Below are 20,116 nucleotides of genomic sequence, written 5' to 3' on the forward strand. Positions count from 1 at the left end.
TTGTTCTTTTTAAAAATGGTTGCTCAGCATTGACATAGAAAAACATCCAACATAAAACTGGAGCCGTTCACAGGTGCAAATGACCCTGAAATGATCAAAATGTAGTGACTGACCACAAAGAGAGGAACTTGTGCCCCCAGACAGGCCTCCTGTACACAGGGGTAGCTGGGGCGTTGGCATGCCCATGCAAGCAGTGCTGGGCTCCACAGTTTCCCTCAAGGGGACAGAAGTAGGAATCTGGTCTGACGGCTCTGCTCAAGGAAGCACCCCCTGATGGAGATGGAGGCAGCCCTGCGTGAGTTCCAGATGTCCTGGTGACTCTTGGGCACAGCGACAAATCTCAGCTTCTTCATGACCCAGGGAATGATGGGCGGCCAGCCCAGCAGCCTCAGGTCCTGCAGATCCTCCAGAGGACAGCCCAGCTTCCGCGGGTCCTGTATGGCCTCTGGGGGCAGCTCCTCATGAGTTCTGTGTGTCCTGGTGATTCTTGGCATTGGCCTGAATCTCAGCTTCTTCATGACAGGGGCCAGCCCAGCAGCTGCGGGTCCCACAGGTCCTTCAGGGGACAGCCCAATAGCCGCGAGTCCCACAGCTCCTCTGGGGACAGCGCCTCATGAGTTCTGGGTGTCCTGGTGATTCTTGGGCACAGCCATGGATCTCAGCTTCTTCATGACCCGGGGAATGATGGGGGTCAGGCAGCAGTTGTGGGTCCCACAGGTCCTCCGGGGACAGCACCTTCGTGGGCCCATGGTCCAACAGGTACCTGTTCAGGTGGCTCTCATCGGGCCACACAGCCTCAATCCCATTGGCCCAGCTGACCACCATCGCCTGGTAACAGGCCGAGGTCAGTCGGGGAACCACAAATCCCCCAGAAAGGCCCCCATGTAATAAAAGTTGCCCTGGTCCCTGGGGATGTAGGTCTGGGACTGTGGCCAGGGCTCACAGCTAAAGTCCTCATGGGCTGCCCAGTACAAACCAGGGTGTGGGTGCCAAAGAGGGGGGACAGGATCTCCATGCCCACATGGTCCCAAAACTTCATTCCCGCATCCACGTCCACGCACACCAGGTCTTCCACGTCACAGAGGAAGCGCTGCTCGCGGAAGTGGCTTAACATCACTCTGTGCCGCATGGACATATCCTGCCAGTGCAGGACGCCGCGTACCTCGAGGATCACCACCCTCCAGCCCTCCCAGAGTGGCACACGGGGCACAGCAACCAGCGGGTCGTTGAAGACGTAGTAAGTGACCCTGTGTCCACCATGAGGACCACCACCCTCTGGCCCACATGGAGGGGCACACGGGGCCTGGCAGCTGGCTGATTGGTGAAAACCTAGTAGGTGACCCCATGCCCCAACATGTAGTGCTTCTCTGCTGTCTGCAGGAACAGCTCCAGGGAAGACCATGCATCCACAGGGGCAGTGGACAGGGCAGGAAGAGGGTCACTGCCAGAGGTTGGCAGCAGGACCCCAGAGTTGGGGGCCATGGACATGTGCACCTTCTTCAAGGGGGCGGGCCCTGGGCTGCTTTAAGCAACAGCCACCTCCAGATCTTCCTGAGGGAATCAGCCAGCAGGACCTCCCTAATATCTGTTCCCAGAGATGGAGGCCATCAGCACTCCATCTTACAAAGGGGAGCCTGAGGCTTCGGAGGCTAGAAACCCATGCAGCCCCACAGCCAGCATGCTGGAGCCAGGAACACTCCCGCTGTGCTGAGCTCCTGGGCAAACCCTGCAGGTGCCCTCTACTGGCAGCTCCCCTGCAGATTACATCCCCACCTTCCAGGAAGGAAGTACCTTTGGGCACAGCCTTCATTTCTATGTCTTACAGAGTGGCTAGAATCAGCAGGGCCGGCCATCCGTCTCACTTTGCTTTGAGTGTGCTGCTGCTAGCCCCCACAGAACTGTCTCCACTTCCTGTAGTGTCCTCCCTGGAAGGCTGCTGGGCATCCTGCTGACAAGGTGCTCAGTAAGCCACTGGTATTCCTAGGAGGGGTCATCCTCAAACTCTGCCACATCAGGAATCAGGTCCAGCCCGTGGACAGGGAAGGCAAAAGATGACACCAGGAGGAAGAGGGGCTTGCTTAGGCCCCAAGCTTGAATCCAAGGGTGTAAGCTTCCAGGTCCAGGTCTACATCTCCCCAGCCCCAAAGGGTTCAAAGTCTTATCCAAACACGTCCCATGGCTGGTCCCCCTTTAAGGGTACTACCTGCTCCCCCCTGTGAGGACAGCAGCTCCCCCATTATAGGCAAGTGTGGTGAGCCCCGCTGAGACTGATATTTTGCGTAGGCACTAAGGCTACTTTCCTGTGCCTGCCCCATACCCGGCAGGTTAGTAAATCACTCACACAGGGAAGGCAGGCACTACATTTAAATAGGGGATAAGCACACTCAACCAGCAGACATGAGTCAGGTCACCAGAGGGCAAGTCCAGACCCAGACAATGGGGCAACAAGCCAGATATGAAGCAGGGGGATAGAAGAGTGATCCTGGCAGAGGGCAGAGCAAAAGCAAAGGCTTGTAGTCAGGCCCAGGGCACATGTGGGACGACCACATATTTGGGTGGCCCACAAAAGGGGGGCCATGGTGGAAGAGGTGAGGCTGGAGAGGTCGGGCAGGAGGGGAGCAGACCACAGAGAGGCCCAAAGTTTATGTTATGAAAATATCACTCTATTACCAGAGGAGAACGGGTTCTGTGCAGCAGAGGACAGGGAGACCCTAATCCCTACACCTAACATGAGTCATACCCTAACACATACACTAACCCTAACCTGTACCTTAACCCGTACCCTAACCCTAACCCGTACCCTAACCCTAACCCCTAACCCATACCCTAACCCTAACCCTAACCCATACCATAACCCTAACCCGTACCCTAACCCTAAACTGAACCCTAACCTGAACCCTAATCCTAACCCGAACCCTAACCTGTACCCTAACCCATACCCATACCTGTACCCAAACCTGTACCCTAACCCTAACCCATACCCTAACCCTAACACGTACCCTAACCCATACCCAAACCCGTACCCTAACCCATACCCTAAACCCTAAACCGCAACCCCAATCCCAACCTGAACCCAAAGCCTAACCCGAACCCCTCCCCCAGGTCCATAACCCCGAACCCAAACTTGAACTCAAATCCCTAAACCCTAAACCTGAACCCTTAACTCAAACCCCAAATGCTGAACCCAAACCTGAACCCCGAAAGCGAACCTGAACTCGAACCCCTAAATCCAAAATCCTAACTCAAACCCCGAACCCGAACCCTCAACCCGAACCCAAACCCTAACCTCTAAGCCCTAAGCCCTAGCCCCACCCCAAACCCTAACCCTAACCCCTAACCCCTAAGCCCTAAGCCCTAGCCTGAACCCCAACCCTTAGCCCAAATCCCCTCACCCTAGCCTGAACCCCTCGCCCCTCGCCCCTCACCCAGGCTCACCTGTGAAGATCACCCTTCTGGCCGATCGCATCTTCCAAGCTTCCGGACCTTAACCCAACCTCAGATATACACATGGGTGAAAACATGGACAGACATTTCTCCAAGGATGACATACAGCTGACTAACACTTGTATAGTGCTCCATATCACTTAGCTTCAGGGAAATACAAATCTAAACCACAATACGGTACCCCAACACGCCAGGTAGAATAGCTAAAATTAACAAACCAAGAAACAACAAATGTTGGTGGGGTGTGGAGGAAGGGGAACACTCTTACACTGTTGGTGGGAATGCAAACTAGTACAGCAACTCCAGAAAACAACATTGACATTCCTCAAGAAATTAAAAATCGAGCTACCCTACGAACCACCAATTGCACTACTGGGTATTTCCCCAAAAGATACATATCTATAGTGAAAAGAAGGGGCACATGCCCTGCAATGTTCACAGCAGCAACATCCACTATAGCCAAACTGTGGAAAGAGCCCAGATGTCCATGGACAGATGAATGCATAAGGAGATGTGTTACATACATACAATGGAATATCATCCAGCCATCAGAAAGGATGAATACTTACCATCCCATCGACCTGGATGCAACTGGACGGTACTATGCTGAGTGAAGTAAGTCTATCAGAGAAAGACAACTGTCATATGGTTTCACTCATATGGGAAATAAAAGAAACAGCACAGAGGACCATACAGGAAGGGAGAAATAGCTCAATGGGAAATCATCAGAGAGGAAGAAAAACCATGAGGGACTCTTAACTCTAGCAACAGAAGGAGGGTTGCTGGAGGGGAGGTGGGGGGGATGCAATAACTGGGTGACAGGCATGAAGGATGGCACGTGATGCAACGAGCAATGGGTGTTATACACAACTGTTAACTTATTGAACACCACAACTGAAACTAATGATGTACTGCAAGTTGGCTCACTGAATTTAAACTTTAAAAAGAAAAAAACTCCAACAATCCTAACATTTTATATGAAACCACAAAAGATAATGAACAGATAATGCAATGTTGAGAAAAAAACAAAGCTGGAAGAGTCACCATTCCAGATTTCAAATTATACTACAAGCTGTAGTCATCCTAACAGTATGGTACTGGCACAAAAATAGACACAGTGACCAAGGGAACAGGACAGAAGCTCAGACATAAACCCAAAAGGCAGGCAAGAATATCGAAAAGACAAAGGACAGTCTCTACAACAAATGGTGTTGGGAAAACTGGACACCTATGCACAGAAGAATGAAATTAGACCGCATTCTTACACCATACACACAAACTCAAAATAGTTTCAAGACCTAAATGTGAGTCCTGAAACCATAAAAATCCTACAAGAGGGCGCAAACACTAACTTCTCTGACATAGACCACACCAACATTTTCCTAGACGTATCTCCTGAGGCAAAGGAAACAAGAGCAAAAATAAGCTACTGGGACTGCATCCAAATAAAAAGTTTCCACACAGCACAAGAACAATGAAAATAATAATAAAAAGACAACCTACTGAATGGGAGAAGATATTTGCAAATATCATATGCAATAAAGGGACAGTGCTCAAAATGTATAGAACTGATACAACTCAACATCCAAAAAACAAATAATCCAGTTAAACAACAGGCAGAAGACATGAACAGACATTTCTCCACAGAAGAACTACAGATGGCCAACAGTCACATGAAAAGATGCTCATCATCACCCATCGTCAGGAAAATGCAAATCAAAACTACAATGAGATATTACCTCCCAATGTCAGAATGGCTAACAGCAGCAGCACAAGAAACAACAGGTGTTGGAAGGATGTGGAGAAAGGGGAACCCTCGTGCACTGTGGGTGCGAATGCAAACTGTTGCAGCCACCGTGGAAAACAGGATGGAGGTTCCTCAAAAAATTAAATCTAGAACTACTCTACAATCCGGCAATCACACTACTGGGTGTTCACCCAAACAATATGAAAATGATAACTCAAAAGGATACATGCACCCCTGTGCTTCTTGCAACATTACTTACAATATCACAATATGGAAGCAACCAAGTGTCTGATGATAAACTGTTGATAAACTGATAAATGAGATGATAGATGTGTGTATATATATACACACACACACAGTGGAATACTGTTGATAAACTGATAAATGAGATGATAGATGTGTATACACACACACACACACACACACAGTGGAATACTGTTGATAAACTTATAAATGAGATGATAGATGTGTGTATACACACACACACACACACAGTGGAATACTGTTGATAAACTGATAAATGATAAACTGTTGATAAACTGATAAATGAGATGATAGATGTGTACACACACACACACACACACACACACACAGTGGAATACTACGCATCCATAAAAAAAGAATGAAATCTTGCCATTTACAGCCACATGGATGGAACTAGAGGGTGTTATCCTAAGTGAAATCAGTCCGTCAGAGAAAGACAAATACCATATGATGTCACTCTTATGTGGAATTTTAAAAACAAACATAAATAAATAAAGGAGAAAAGAGACAAACCAAAGTGCAGACTCAACAATAAACAAATGACGGTGACCAGAGGGGAGGTGGATGGAGGGATGTGAAACAGATGAAGGGGATTAAGAGTACACTTTTCTTTCTTTTTTTAAAAATTTTTATTGTTATGTTAATCACCATATATTAGATCATTTGTTTTGGTGTAGTGTTCCATGATTCATTGTATGTTCATAACACCCAGTGCTCCATGCAGAACGTGCCCTCTCCAATACCCATCACCGGGCTAACACATCCCCTACCCTCCTCCCCCCTAGAAACCTCAGTTTGTTTTTCAGAGTCCATCATCTCTCCTGGTTCGTCTCCCCCTCTGAATTCCTCCCCTTCATTCTTCCTCTCCTGCTATCTTCTTCTTTTTCTTTTTTCTTAAAATATGTTGCGTTATTTGTTTCAGAAGTACAGATCGGTGATTCAACAGTCTTACACAATTCACAGCGCTCACCGTAGCACATACCCTCCCCAATGTCTATCAACCAGCCACCCCATCCCTCCCACCCCCAACCACTCCAGTAACACTGAGTTTGTTCCTGAGATTAAGAATTCCTCATACGAGTGAGGTCATATGATACATGTCTTTCTCTGATTGACTTATTTCAATAAGCATAACATCCTCCAGTTCCAACCACGTCGTTGCAAATGGCAAGATCTCATTCCTTTTGATGGCTGCATAATATTCCATTGTGTATATATACCACTTCTTCTTTATCCATTCGTCTGTCGATGGACATCTTGGCTCTTTCCACAGTTTGGCTATTGTGGACATTGCTGCTAAAAACATTGGGGTGCACGTACCCCTTCGGATCCCTACATTTGTATCTTTGGGGTAAATACCCAGTAGTGCAATTGCTGGTTCGAATGGTAGCTCTAATTTCAACTGTTTGAGGAACCTCCATACTGTTTTCCAGAGGGGTTGCACCAGCTTGCATTCCCACCAACAGTGTAGGAGGGTACCCCTTTCTCCACATCCCCGCCAAAATCTGGCGTTCCCTGACTTGTTCATTTTAGCCATTCTGACGGGTGTGAGGTGGTATCTCACTGAGGTTTTGATTTGGATTTCCATGATGCCAAGCGATGTTGAGCAATTTTCATGTGCCTGTTGGCCATTTGGATGTCTTCTTTGGAAAAATGTCTGTTCATGTCTTCTGCCCATTTCTTGATTGGATTATTTGTTCTTTGGGTGTTGAGTTTGATAAGTTATTTATAGATTTTGGATACTAGCCCTTTATCTGATATGTCATTTGCAAATATTTTCTCCCATTCTGTCGGTTGTCTTTTGGTTTTGTGGACTGTTTCTTTTGCTGTGCAAAAGCTTTTTATCTTGATGAAATCCCAATAGTTCATTTTTGCCCTGGCTTCCCGTGCCTTTGGTGATGTTTCTAGGAAGAAGTTGCTGCGGCTGAGGTCGAAGAGGTTGCTACCTGTGTTCTCCTTTAGGATTTGGATGGACTCCTGTCTCACGTTTAGGTCTTTCAACCATTTGGAGTCTATTTTTGCGTGTGGTATAAGGAAATGGTCCAGTTTCATTCTTCTGCATGTGGCTGTTCAATTTTCCCAACACCATTTGTTGAAGAGACTGTCTTTTTGCCATTGAACATTCTTTCCTGCTTTGTCAAAGATAAGTTGACCATAGAGTTGAGGGTCCATTTCTGGGCTCTCGATTCTGTTCCATTGATCTATGTGTCTGTTTTTGTGCCAGTACCATACTGTCTTGATGATGACAGGTTTGTAATAGAGCTGGACGTCCGGAATTGTGATGCCGCCAGCTTTGCTTTTCTTTTTCAATATTCCTCTGGCTATTCGGGGTCTCTTCTGGTTCCATACAAATTTTAGGATTATTTGTTCCATTTCTTTGAAAAAAGTGGATGGTAGTTTGATGGGGATTGCATTGAATGTGTAGATTGCTCTAGGTAGCATTGACATCTTCACAATTTTGGTTCTCCCAATCCATGAGCATGGAACATTTTTCCATTTCTTTGTGTCTTCTTCAATTTCTTTCATGAGTATTTCATAGTTTTCTGAATACAGATCCTTTGCCTCTTTGGTTAAATTTATTCCTAGGTGTCTAATGGTTTTGGGTGCAATTGTAAATGGGATCGACTCCTTGATTTGTCTCTCTTCTCTCCTGTTGTTGGTGTATAGGAATGCCACTGATTTCTGTGCATTGATTTTATAGCCTCCTACTTGACTGAATTCCTGTATGAGTTCTAGCAGTTTTGGGGTGGAGTCTTTTGGGTTTTCCACATAAAGTATCATATCATCTGCAAAGAGTGAGAGTTTGACTTCCTCTTTGCCAATTTGGATGCCTTTGATTTCTTTTTGTTGTCTGATTGCTGTGGCTAGGACTTCTAATACTATGTTGAATAGCAGTGGTGAGAGTGGACATCCCTGCCGCGTTCCTGACCTTATGGGAAAAGCTCTCAGCTTTTCCCCATTGAGAATGATATTCGCTGTAGGTTTTTCGTAGATGGCTTTTATGATATTGAGGTATGTACCCTCTATCCCTATACTCTGAAGAGTTTTGATCAAGAAAGGATGCTGTACTTTGTCAAATGCTTTTTCTGCAACTATTGAGAGGATCATATGATTCTTGTTCTTTCTTTTGTTAATGTATTGTATCACGTTGATTGATTTGCGGATGTTGAACCAGCCCTGCAGCCCAGGGATAAATCCCACTTGGTCATGGTGAATAATCTTTTTAATGTACTGTTGGATCCTATTGGCTAGTATTTTGGTGAGAATTTTTGCATCCATGTTCATCAAGGATATTGGTCTGTAATTCTCCTTTTTGATGGGGTCTTTGACTGGTTTTGGGATCAAGGTAATGGTGGCCTCATAAAATGAATTTGGAAGTTTTCCTTCCATTTCTATTTTTTGGAACAGTTTCAGAAGAATATATATTAATTCTTCTTCAAATGTCTGATAGAATTCCCCTGGGAAGCCATCTGGCCCTGGGCTTTTGTTTCTTGGGAGATTTTTTATGACTGCTTCAATTTCCTTAGTGGTTATAGGTCTGTTCAGGTTTTCTATTTCTTCCTGGTTCAGTTTTGGTAGTTGATACATCTCTAGGAATGCACCCATTTCTTCCAGGTTATCTAATCTGCTGGCATAGAGTTGCTCATAATATGTTCTTATAATTGTTTGTATTTCTTTGGTGTTGGTTGTGATCTCTCCTCTCTCATTCATGATTTTGTTGATTTGGGTCATTTCTCTTTTTCTTTTTGATCAGTCTGGCCAGGGGTTTATCAATCTTGTTAATTCTTTCAAAGAACCAGCTCCTAGTTTTGTTAATCTGTTCTACTGTTCTTTTGGTTTCTAGTTCATTGATTTCTGCTCTGATCTTTATGATTTCTCTTCTCCTGCTGGGTTTAGGCTTTCTTTGCTGTTCTTTCTCCAGCTCCTTTAGGTGTAGGGTTAGGTTGTGTATTTGAGACCTTTCTTGTTTCTTGAGAAAGGCTTGTATTGCTATATACTTTCCTCTCAGGACTACCTTTGCTGTATCCCAAAGATTTTGGACAGTTGTGTTTTCATTTTCATTGGTTTCCATGAATTTTTTTAATTCTTCTTTAATTTCCTGGTTGACCCATTCATTCTTTAGTAGGATGCTCTTTAGCCTCCATGTATTTGAGTTCTTTACGACTTTCCTCTTGTGATTGAGTTCTAGTTTCAAAGCATTATGGTCTGAAAATATGCACGGAATGATCCCAATCTTTTGGTACCGGTTGAGACCTGATTTGTGACCTAGGATGTGATCAATTCTGGAGAATGTTCCATGGGCACTAGAGAAGAATGTGTATTCCGTTGCTTTGGGATGGAATGTTCTGAATATGTCGGTGAAGTCCATTTGGTCCAGTGTGTCATTTAAAGTCTTTATTTCCTTGTTGATCTTTTGTTTAGATGAACTGTCCATTTCAGTAAGGGGGGTGTTAAAGTCCCCCACTATTATTGTATTTTTGTCAATGTGTTTCTTTGCTTTTGTTATTAATTGCCTTATATAATTTCCTGCTCCCATGTTCGGGGCACAGATATTTACAATTGTTAGATCTTCTTGTTGGATAGACCCTTTAAGTAGGATATTGTGTCCTTCCTCATTTCAGTCTTTGTTTTAAAATCTAGTTTGTCTGATATAAGGATTGCCACCCCAGCTTTCTTTTGGTGTCCATTAGCATGGTAAATGGTTTCCCACCCCCCTCACTTTCAATGTGGGGGTGTCTTTGGGTCTAAAATGAGTCTCTTGCAGACAGCATATTGATGGGTCTTGTTTTTTAATCCAATCTGATCGCCTGTGTCTTTTGATTGGGGCATTGAGCCCATTTACATTCAGGATAACTATTGAAAGGTATGAATTTAGTGCCATTGTATTGCCTGTAAGGTGACTGTTACTGTATGTTGTCTGTGTTCCTTTCTGATCTTTGCTGCTTTTAGGCTCTCTCTTTGCTTAGAGGACACCTTTCAATATTTCTTGGAGGGCTGGTTTCGTGTTTGCAAATTCCTTTAGTTTTTGTTTGTTCTGGAAGCTTTTTATCTCTCCTTCTATTTTCAATAATAGCCTAGCTGGATATAGTATTCTTGGCTGCATATTTTTCTTGTTTAGTGCTCTGAGGATATCTTGCCAGTCCTTTCTGGCCTGCCAGGTCTCTGTGGATAGGTCTGTTGCCAATCTAATATTTTTACCATTGTAGGTTACATATCTCTTCTCCCGAGCTGCTTTCAGGATTTTCTCTTTGTCTCTGAGACTCGTAAGTTGTACTATTAGGTGTCGGGGTGTTGACCTATTATTGATTTTGAGAGGGGTTCTCTGGGCCTCCTGGATTTTGATGCCTGTTTTCTTCCTCACATTAGGGAATTTCTCTACTATTATTTGCTCCAATATACCTTCTGCCCCTCTCTTTCTTTCTTCTTCTTCTGGGATCCCAATTATTCTAATGTTGTTTCATCTTATCGTATCACTTATCTCTCGAATTCTGCCCTCATGATCCTGCAGTTGTTTCTCTCTCTTTTTCTCAACCTCTTTATTTTCCATCATTTGGTCTTCTATATCACTGATTCTCTCTTCTGCCTCATTTATCCTAGCAGTTAGTGCCCCCATTTTTGATTGCACCTCATCAATAGCCTTTTTGATTTCGACTTGGTTAGATTTTTGTTCTTTTATTTCTACAGAAAGGGTTTCTCTAATAACTTCCACGCTTTTTTCAGGCCCAGCTAGTATCTTTAAAGTCATGATTCTGAACTCTAGGTCCGACATCGTACTAATGTCTGTATTGAGTAGGTCCCTGGCTGACGGCACTACCTCTTGTTCTTTTTGCTGAGGTGATTTTTTTCGTCTTGTCATTTTGTCCAGAGGAGAATAGATGAATGTGAGAACAAAATGCTAACAGGTTTACAACGTCCCCAGCAAATATACTGTATACAAATAAGAAAAGACCTGAAACCAGGGGAAAGGGAAGGGAAAGAAAGAAAAAAGAAAGAGAAAAAAAAAGAAAAAAGATAAAAACAAAATCAGAACAATACAAAAAAAGGAGAATGTGATCAAATATGATCAGGCTAGTGCATAGATCAGTGCCACATAATAGATTTTGGGCGTATTTTGGTCTGTTAGAAAAAAGTGCCTCCTAAAATTTTAAGGGAAGAAAGACATATATGTACAAAATAAGGGTTGATACAATGAAGGGATAGAAGATGACTGTAAAGATGAAAATTATAAAAGATTTTATAAAAGGACTTGATAAGATAAGAAGTTGTTTGAAAAAAGAAAGTTTAAAAAAAAGAAAAAAGGGAGAGAATGTGATCAGGCAGGAGACTAGAACAGAGCTATACACTAGTGATTTAGGGTATATTTTTATCTGTTAGAAGAAACTGTATCTCAAAATTTTAAAGAGAGAACAACTTATATATATATATATGCCAAAAATAAGGGTAACTACTATGAAGGGATAAAATATGACTCTAAAAATGAAAAATAAAAAATGTTTTTTTTTTTTAAAAAGAGATTGATAAGATGTTGGTTGAAAAAGGGAAAAAGAAAAAAAAACAGTTAACAAAAATTAACTTTGATGAACTAATGAATCATGGTAAAAAAAAAGCCATGAATTCTATGTGCAGTATTCCCCTATCGCTGGAATTCTCCCGTTCTCCTTGATCGGTAAACTTGGTCTTGGCTTGCTGGCTGTTCGTGCTGATCTTCTGGGGGAGGGGCCTGTTGCTGTGGTTTCCAAATGTCTTTGCCGGAGGATGAATTGCCCCGCCCTTGTCGGTCCGGGCTAAGCAAGCTGCTCGGGTTTGATCTCAGGAGCTTTTGTTCCCTGCAAGCTCTCCGTACAGCCTTGGAGGACCAGGGCAAAAATGGTGGTCTCCCATTCTCCACCCGGAGGAGCCGAGAACTCGGGGCCCCGCTCCTCAGTGTGCCCCCAAAGAGTAGCAATCACTCCCTTGTCCCCGGACTCCAGCCGCTCTCCGCGCTCACCCGGCCTGTGACCGAGCGTTGCTATCTCTGGCACCCGACCTTGTGTGGAGTCTCCAAACCCAGCAGATCCCTGTGGTGCGTTCCCGCGCCGCTCCTCCCCAGGAAGGAAGGGGAGTCTCCCCGGCTCTGCCGCTTGTTGGGTCCCTGCTGGAGGAGCAGTGGCCCGACTGGGCCGTGGATCACAGTTTAGGGCAACCCCAAGCTGAGAGCCTGCGCCTCAGCTCCGTCTCTGCAGCCGGCTTCCCCGCTCTGATACCTGGGAGCTCTGGCGCACTCAGGCTCCCCCAGTCTTTCTGTGACCCCGAGGGTCCTGAGACCACACTGTCCCGGGAGGATTCCACCCCCTGCTTAGCCACTGCAGCGACGTCCCTCAGCGGAGCCGACTTCTAACAGTTCCGATTTTGTGCTCTGCGGCTCTATCACTTGCCAGAAGCGGCCGGCGGAGGCCCCCTCCCCGCCGTCTATCCTCCCGAATATCGCCTTGGATTCACTTCTCCGCACATCCTACCTTCCACAGAGTGGTCGCTTCTCTGTTCAGATAGTTGTTGCTACTCTCCTCTTTGATCTCCTGTTGAGTTCGTAGGTGTTTAGAATGGTTTGATCCCTATTCAGCTGAATTCCTGAGACCAGACGAAATCTAGGTCTCCTACTCCTCTGCCATCTTGCTCCGCCCCACCCCCGACAACTCTAACCTTTAATGATGAAGGAAAATTTTCCCAGAAATCCTTGGTTAGTGTTAATATAAGTATATTATGATGGTAATATCTGTTCTGAAAATAATGTTGACACATATATAGCACTGATAATTCTTTCATTTTTTTTGATAATTACCCTGTAATCTTTAAGGACCTCAAAACCTAGGTTCGTGGTCTTGCCTAAAATGAAGAACAATTTGTACATATGTCCCTACTCCCCCCACCATCAGTCATATAATATCAATGAGAACAGCAAGTCATTCAAAGGACCCTTCACACTGTACTGTTTGTGTAAAACACAGGATACTGTATGATGTGAATCGACCCCCTCAAATTGAGCAACGTGGCAGATGTGGACATCTCTTTCCTCCAGAGAGGTGAGCCTCAGGCTGCTTACATTGTAATTTGGAACCAGACCCTGAAAATGTAAGCAGGATAAGGTCTCCAAATTCTCCTTGGTTTCAGGTTAACAATTGCATTTCCCATGTATTCTGGCTAGGGGTATGAGACTTAAAGCAACAGTAAGAGATAATAGAAAGATTATATAGAGCTGGCCTACAAAAATGGTGAGTACTGGTCAGTGCAGTGATACTAATATACTGGCAATGATGGGTGTGAATGATGCATGTGGTATGTTTGTGCTGGCCCAGAAAGTTGAAAAAACCCATACTTACCCAGTACCTACAAGGTGTCAGGCACCTTAATGTATATTACCTTATTAAACCACCTGTCAGGAAGGTACAGTTACCCCTAAATTAAAATCAAGGAAACAAAGCTTCCAAAAGTTTAAGGAACTGGGACAAGTTCTGAGAACCCTTTCCATGACAACACACTGTCAGTCTAGAAAACAGAGACATTTCAAGGGGATCATGAGTACACTCTATAACAGAGCTTCCAGTGGAGATATAATGCAAGCCATGTATGTAATTGTAAACTTTCCAGTAGTCACATTTTTAAAAGCAAACATAAATGGGTGGTAATTTTTATATTTTATTTAACCCAGTGTATTGCAGGCATGATAATTTGCACATGTAAAACAACTACTGAGATTTTTTTTCATCCTAAGACTTCAAAGTACAGTATATATTTTATACTGATTGCACATTTCAATTTGGACCAGTGTACATTTTGGACTTAGACCACATTTCAAGTGCTCCACAGACACATGCGGTTGGTGGTTACCATGTTGGACAAGGCAGCTCTATATCGTGCACGGTATGTTTCACAAAAGGAATATTAAACAACATTAATAGTAGGTGGGAGAGGTTGCCTTTGCTGGATTTTATTCATTCACCCATCTGATCTTGGCTAAGCACGCAGTGCACAAGCAACCGTAGGGGATACGTGGAAAACTAATCATGCTTTCAGGGGATTCAGAGTCAAGCAGGAGAGAGAAGAGAAACAACAAAGAAGAATAAATGGGGGCGCCTGGGTGGCTTAGTCGGTTTGATTTCAACTCGGGTCATGATCTCGGGGTCGTGGGATTGAGTCCTGTGTTGGGCTCCGAGCTCAGTGTGGAGTCTGCTTAACCTTCTCCATCCACTCCTCCCTCCACCCCCTCTAAAATACATAAATAAATACAATCTTAAACAAAAAGAATAATTAGGGTGGGGAGGGCAAAAAGTGCCCCAAGACAAGCACAGGTAGAAAAAATGCTATGGGACTTCAGCAGAGGGAGAGGCTGCTTCTGGCTGGGAGACCAAGGAAATTCTGGGTCATTTAAAATGAAAAAAAAAGACTAGAGAGCAGGCAGACAGAGTTCTGGAGAAGGGCACTGCAAGCAAAAGCAGCAGCTTGAGCAAAGGCGTGGAGGTGGGTCAAGCATGGAGTGTCTGCGAAAAATGGTGAAAAGTTCTGTAAGCTTGCAGCTTAAAAGGAGTCAAGAGGAGGAGGAAGGGGAGAGCTTTGAGGAGTAGGCGGTGGGCAATCATTATCGCTTATGAGCAAGAGACTGGTTCCATGTTCTGGCAGCACGGTATGCCATTTGGAACAAATACTTGGAGATGGTGAGGGGCCTTCTGTAGTCATCTGAGTGAGAGGTCCCGAAGTCCTCAATGAGAAGGAGAATGGAAATAAAAAGGAGAAGGCCCAATAAGTAATATTGGAGTTTCCATGGACTGGATTGGCAGCTGTGTAGAATGAGGAGGAAAGAGTCCAAGATGCCAGGGTGCCTAGTGTCGTGTCAGTACCAGGAACAGCAAGCACGTGGAAAAGAGAACAGAGAAAACAGATTTGGGGAGGAAAGATGATGGTCCAGGCTGGGACCTACTGAATTTTACTGATAACCTTTTATTGGATTGATAAATAAGTAAATAATAAAAAACAGATACTTGATCTCTGCAAGCACAACTTAGAGAGGAAATGAGCTAGCGTTTAGGGAAGTTGGAACTTTTAATTTTCCACATCTGTAACCTCCGCAAGGAGCCTCACGTTTGTGTGTCTCATTATCCTCGAATGTAAAAGATGATGATGGAAACTCCGTCTTGGGTTTGAGTGACAACACAATGAGTTGGGACAGGTAAAAGTTGAGAACAGTGCGTGGTCCACAGTAAATACTCAAGAAATGTCAACTATTATGACTATTATAACAATTCTTCCATTTGGGAGATAAGTCAAGACCCACTGCACCTGTGGCGGTGAAGGTTTCCATCATTTCATTTCTCAGTGGAAGGCAGAATCAGCAAGAGCTTCTTAGATGGACTCACGGCCTAGGATTCCTTGCACTCTCTCTAGTTTGTGGACACTTCTAAGAGGTAATTCTGCTTCTATGGAAGAGGAATCAGTGTTGAGGCGCCTGAGTGGCTCAGTTGGTTAAGCGTCTGCCCCCGGCTCAGGTCCTGATCTCAGGGTCCTGGGATTGAGTCCCACATCAGGCTCCCTGCTCAGGAGGGAGTCTGCTTGTCCCTCTGCTCCTCTCCCTGCTTGTTGTCTCTCTCTGTCTGTCCATCCCTCTCAAATAAAATCTTTTAAAAAAGAAGAAGAAGAATCAGTGTTGGTGGGGGAATATCAGAGTCAAGAGTTGCAGTATCGCTAGAATAAGTGCTTGGGAAACCAGCTTGTACCAACTTGCAGAAGCCGATTGCTAAGTTTTTGAGAATTTTGCAAGTTGGTTGTTGCCATTATTAAAAATGAAATCATATAATCATACAAAGTGAATAATATAAAAGTAAGGTAATAAATACTTAAAACTCAGCATTTCAAATTATTTTACTATTATGTATGCTCTGAGGTTATTCTTACCTGTTGTATCTATGGGGTGGAAATACAATATAATGTTGTGCTACTCCTCATCTCTTCCCAACATTCAGTGGTGTCACATTGGTAGCTTGAAATCAGCCATAGTGGTAATCTTTATACCACAGGATTGGCAAATGCTGCAAATCAGAGCTTAATTTACTATTCTGTGGCCAGACAAAATTAAGGGAATGACAAACTACAGCTCATAAACCAAATCTAGCCCACTGCCTGTTTTTGTATGGCTTATGAGCTAAAAATGTTTTTTATATTTTTGATTGTTGAAAAAAAACAAAAGAAGAAAAATATTTCCGGATATATAAAAATTACATTGAATTCAAAGTTTAGCATCCACAAATAAAGTTTGGCTGGAATACAGCCACGCTTATCTGCTTACATGCAGCTTCTGGCTGCTTTCATACTGTGATGGCCGGGTTGTACAAATAGAGATAGTTAAGATAGAGACCTTATGAACGAAAAAACCGAAAATGTTACTATCTGGCCCTTTGCAGAAAACGTTGGCCAGTCCCTGGTTTGGACTTCAGAAAGTGGTAGAGGAAATTTAACTAATACAGATTAAATTTTTTAAACATGTCGTGTCTGGTTATTGCATTGTGAATAAAAAATTGAGGAGATATTCTTCCAGTTTTCCTCCAGTACTCAAATCATTGACAAGTAAGTTCCGAGATATATGTCTTTCTTGTTTTACTTAGTCTTACTCACTGACTTAAAGGAAAACATTCACTAACATTCATGTAAGAACCACATCTGGTTCTCAGTGGCAACTGTAGATTGGCTATAGGTATAAGAGTTTGGCACAAATTAACAAAAACATTCTGTAAGAATCAATTGATTTACAACAAAGAATATTATGTATTTTATTATTATTAATAAATTGTGTGCTACATATCCTTTACACCAGTATGGTTTATAATAAACTTATGTCTGTAAATAGAGGCATACTCCCCCACCCCCTAACCCCACCTCACGGAGCCAGTTGTTAAACACTTAGTAGTACATCACTGACTAAGGTCCTTTTATCACCTCCTCACATTCTTACCTCTCCTAAGAAATAGTGGGAAAATCCCAGCAATTATCAGTCTGGTAATCTACAGTGACAACAAGTTAGGAGTCCAGGGACAAGTCGAGTCTAAAATGAAGCTTGGATCGGGGCTCCGCTGAGAGTCTTTCAGACTACGCATAACAACAACCTATTATTCATACTTCAAGCAGATTTCCTGAACTGTACTGTTGAATTCCCAACAGAGTTTTAGCTTCGATTATTTTCATTTGGAATTTTTTTTTTCATTCTTTGTTCTCCTTTCTCCAAATTGGACTAGAACCCTGCCTTCCAGAACCCCTGAAACATGGAACTCTTTTGATAGTCTCCCACGTGACTTAAAAGCTTGGACATCTCTTAAACCTGGAGTGCTTCCTCCATCTTGCTCTTACCTCAATCAAAATTACATAAACTGAGACCCCAGAAGCTATCACTCAAATTAAATCTGGCCTCTGGGCAAACATTAGGTAAAAGACCACCAGAAGGATGTCAAGCAGTTCTTGTTCTCATTGAAAATTTGTCTAACGACACAGTCAAAGAAGGGCATGTTCAAGGCCCGATGGCAGAACTCGGGTGTTAAAGTTTTCAGCATTTCTCTTCTTGAGACTGAGGGTTGTTGGGGTCACTCACAGAAAATAGACAACTTTCTTTTCTTTTTTATCATACTGCAGTAATCCAGTATCAGAAATTAGGTGATAATAATAGTAATGTAAAGACAAACGTAATAAAGCTTTGGGTTGCTAGCATCCATAAGAGAAGAATGTATTACCTACTTGTTTTCTAAAGTGAAGACAATGTACACTGTACATTTAAAAACTGCTCATTTCACCTCAGTGTGCTTTCTGAGGAAATGTGTCTCAGACACCAAATCAATGCTTTTATGTAATCATTTTTAAATTGGAGGCCAGTTTAAATTACGACCATAATCAAAATTAATAGCGTAACATTTTTTGAAACATTAGGTGTCTGAGAAAATTATCCCTTGACTTCACCATGGGACTGTGTTACCCATTGATTTTAAAACTACTCTGATGATCTCATGGTTATCTTGGGCTGTCATTGACTAACATGTCACATCCCACCTTTCATCAGCTAACCATGCTTTTGCCAAATAATGTGAAGTCAAACTGCTTATCTTTTCTCAAACTAAGGAAATGCAGGGGGTGTGATGTTTTAAATTAAGCAGGATTATCATTCTCATAAGGATAGAAGAACTTAAAAACAGTTGTACCAATCCAGAAAGCCTTTATTTGTATTTCATATATTAATTTAGCTCTAAATATTATATTCCATCCTTTTAGAAGTTTCAAATTGAGCAATCACTGTTTGTTTGTTTGTTTGTTTTTTCTTCTCATGGATGACTTGCAAAAATAGTAGAAGCTATTTTTTCAATATATTGTCCAAAGCAACAAGATTTCTAGTATGGAAGATAAAGATTGCTGATACCTGTTTAATGAATTGTTGCCCTGAAATACTGCCCTAAACTTACAAAATTCCTCCTTAAAACTGCTTAATTTATTAGAATGGAGATCCATTTCATAAATGACTAATGGTCACATCCTTCAATGTGTTGTACACAACAGCAGTAGCTAATGCTTGACGATGGGCTGTGATTATGACCTTTACTATATCACAGTAAGAAATTTGAGTAATTTATTTGTAGTAATAACACTGATTGAATGACACGACGGGCTTGTATGTCGAGGCTTTGCTACATAGGATGAACATTTCTAATTCCAGAAAACAAAGGCATATGTACATCCATAGCCATATGTGTGTGTATATCTTTGTGTATTCATATACATATAATCTGTAGTGAATTTGATTTGCTCAAACATAATTCACTTCCCCCAAATTAGACAGACAAAGCAAAAATAAATAAAAGGCCATTGTGGCATCATCTAGTTGTTTGAAGTCTGAGTTTCACGATTCCTTTTAAGCACCTGACATTTTCATTTTGTTCTAGCAGTCCCATTTTTAGTTCCTCCCTCCTATGTGGCCAGAAATGAAACCTTAACAACATGCCACATTCCTTTGAAATCTGATTATAAATTGCATCTGTGTGTTTTCTCAGCAGCAAGTGGAAGCTTCATATTGTGTTGTAGAAATCTACACAGCTGGTGCTAAACTGTGATTTTATTCAAACTCTGCATGAGAATTGGAGAATTATAGACAGAGATAATAAATAGGCCTCTAGCAGAAGAGCTAAAAAAGACAAAAGGGCAAAGAAACACAGGCAGAGTGGGATACAGTGTGATCTCGCCTGCAAAGATTGAATGCAAGACGGCTTCCGGTCAAAATCCACATCACTAAGCCATACTGGAGTCCAGGTTAACAAACACTGTGCTTACTCTGTGCTGGCGATGATCTAGCTCTGGTGATACCAAGACCAATAAGGAGGCATGATCCCAGCTCTGAGGGAGCTTATAATCAGTGGATTCATACACAGTGTGGAGAGCTAATGATGTACGGAATGCAACTAGGAAGAGTGTTGGGGCACTCGGCCAGGAATAGGATGGGATCAGAAAATGCTTCCTGAAGGAGATGATGCTGGAAATGTGTCTAAAATCACACACACTGCTGCAAAGTGAAAAGACCATTGGACTTAGAACCTGAAGAAGATGGTTTGAGTCTTAGGTCTATTGTGATCACCCATTAGCTGTGTGATCTGTCAGTAATCATAG

General features: G+C 43.0%; 1 pseudogene; it reads right to left on the reverse strand.

The window, feature by feature from the left end:
- Window positions 1-215: 215 nt before the first annotated feature.
- LOC148162903 (histo-blood group ABO system transferase pseudogene) lies at window positions 216-1,488 on the reverse strand (annotated as a pseudogene).
- Window positions 1,489-20,116: the final 18,628 nt, after the last annotated feature.

The sequence above is a fragment of the Eumetopias jubatus genome, unplaced genomic scaffold (assembly GCF_037043125.1).
Source record: "Eumetopias jubatus isolate StellerSeaLion01/CBP00866 unplaced genomic scaffold, mEumJub1_p1.0 scaffold_12, whole genome shotgun sequence".
In the NCBI taxonomy this organism is placed as follows: Eukaryota; Metazoa; Chordata; class Mammalia; order Carnivora; family Otariidae; genus Eumetopias; species Eumetopias jubatus.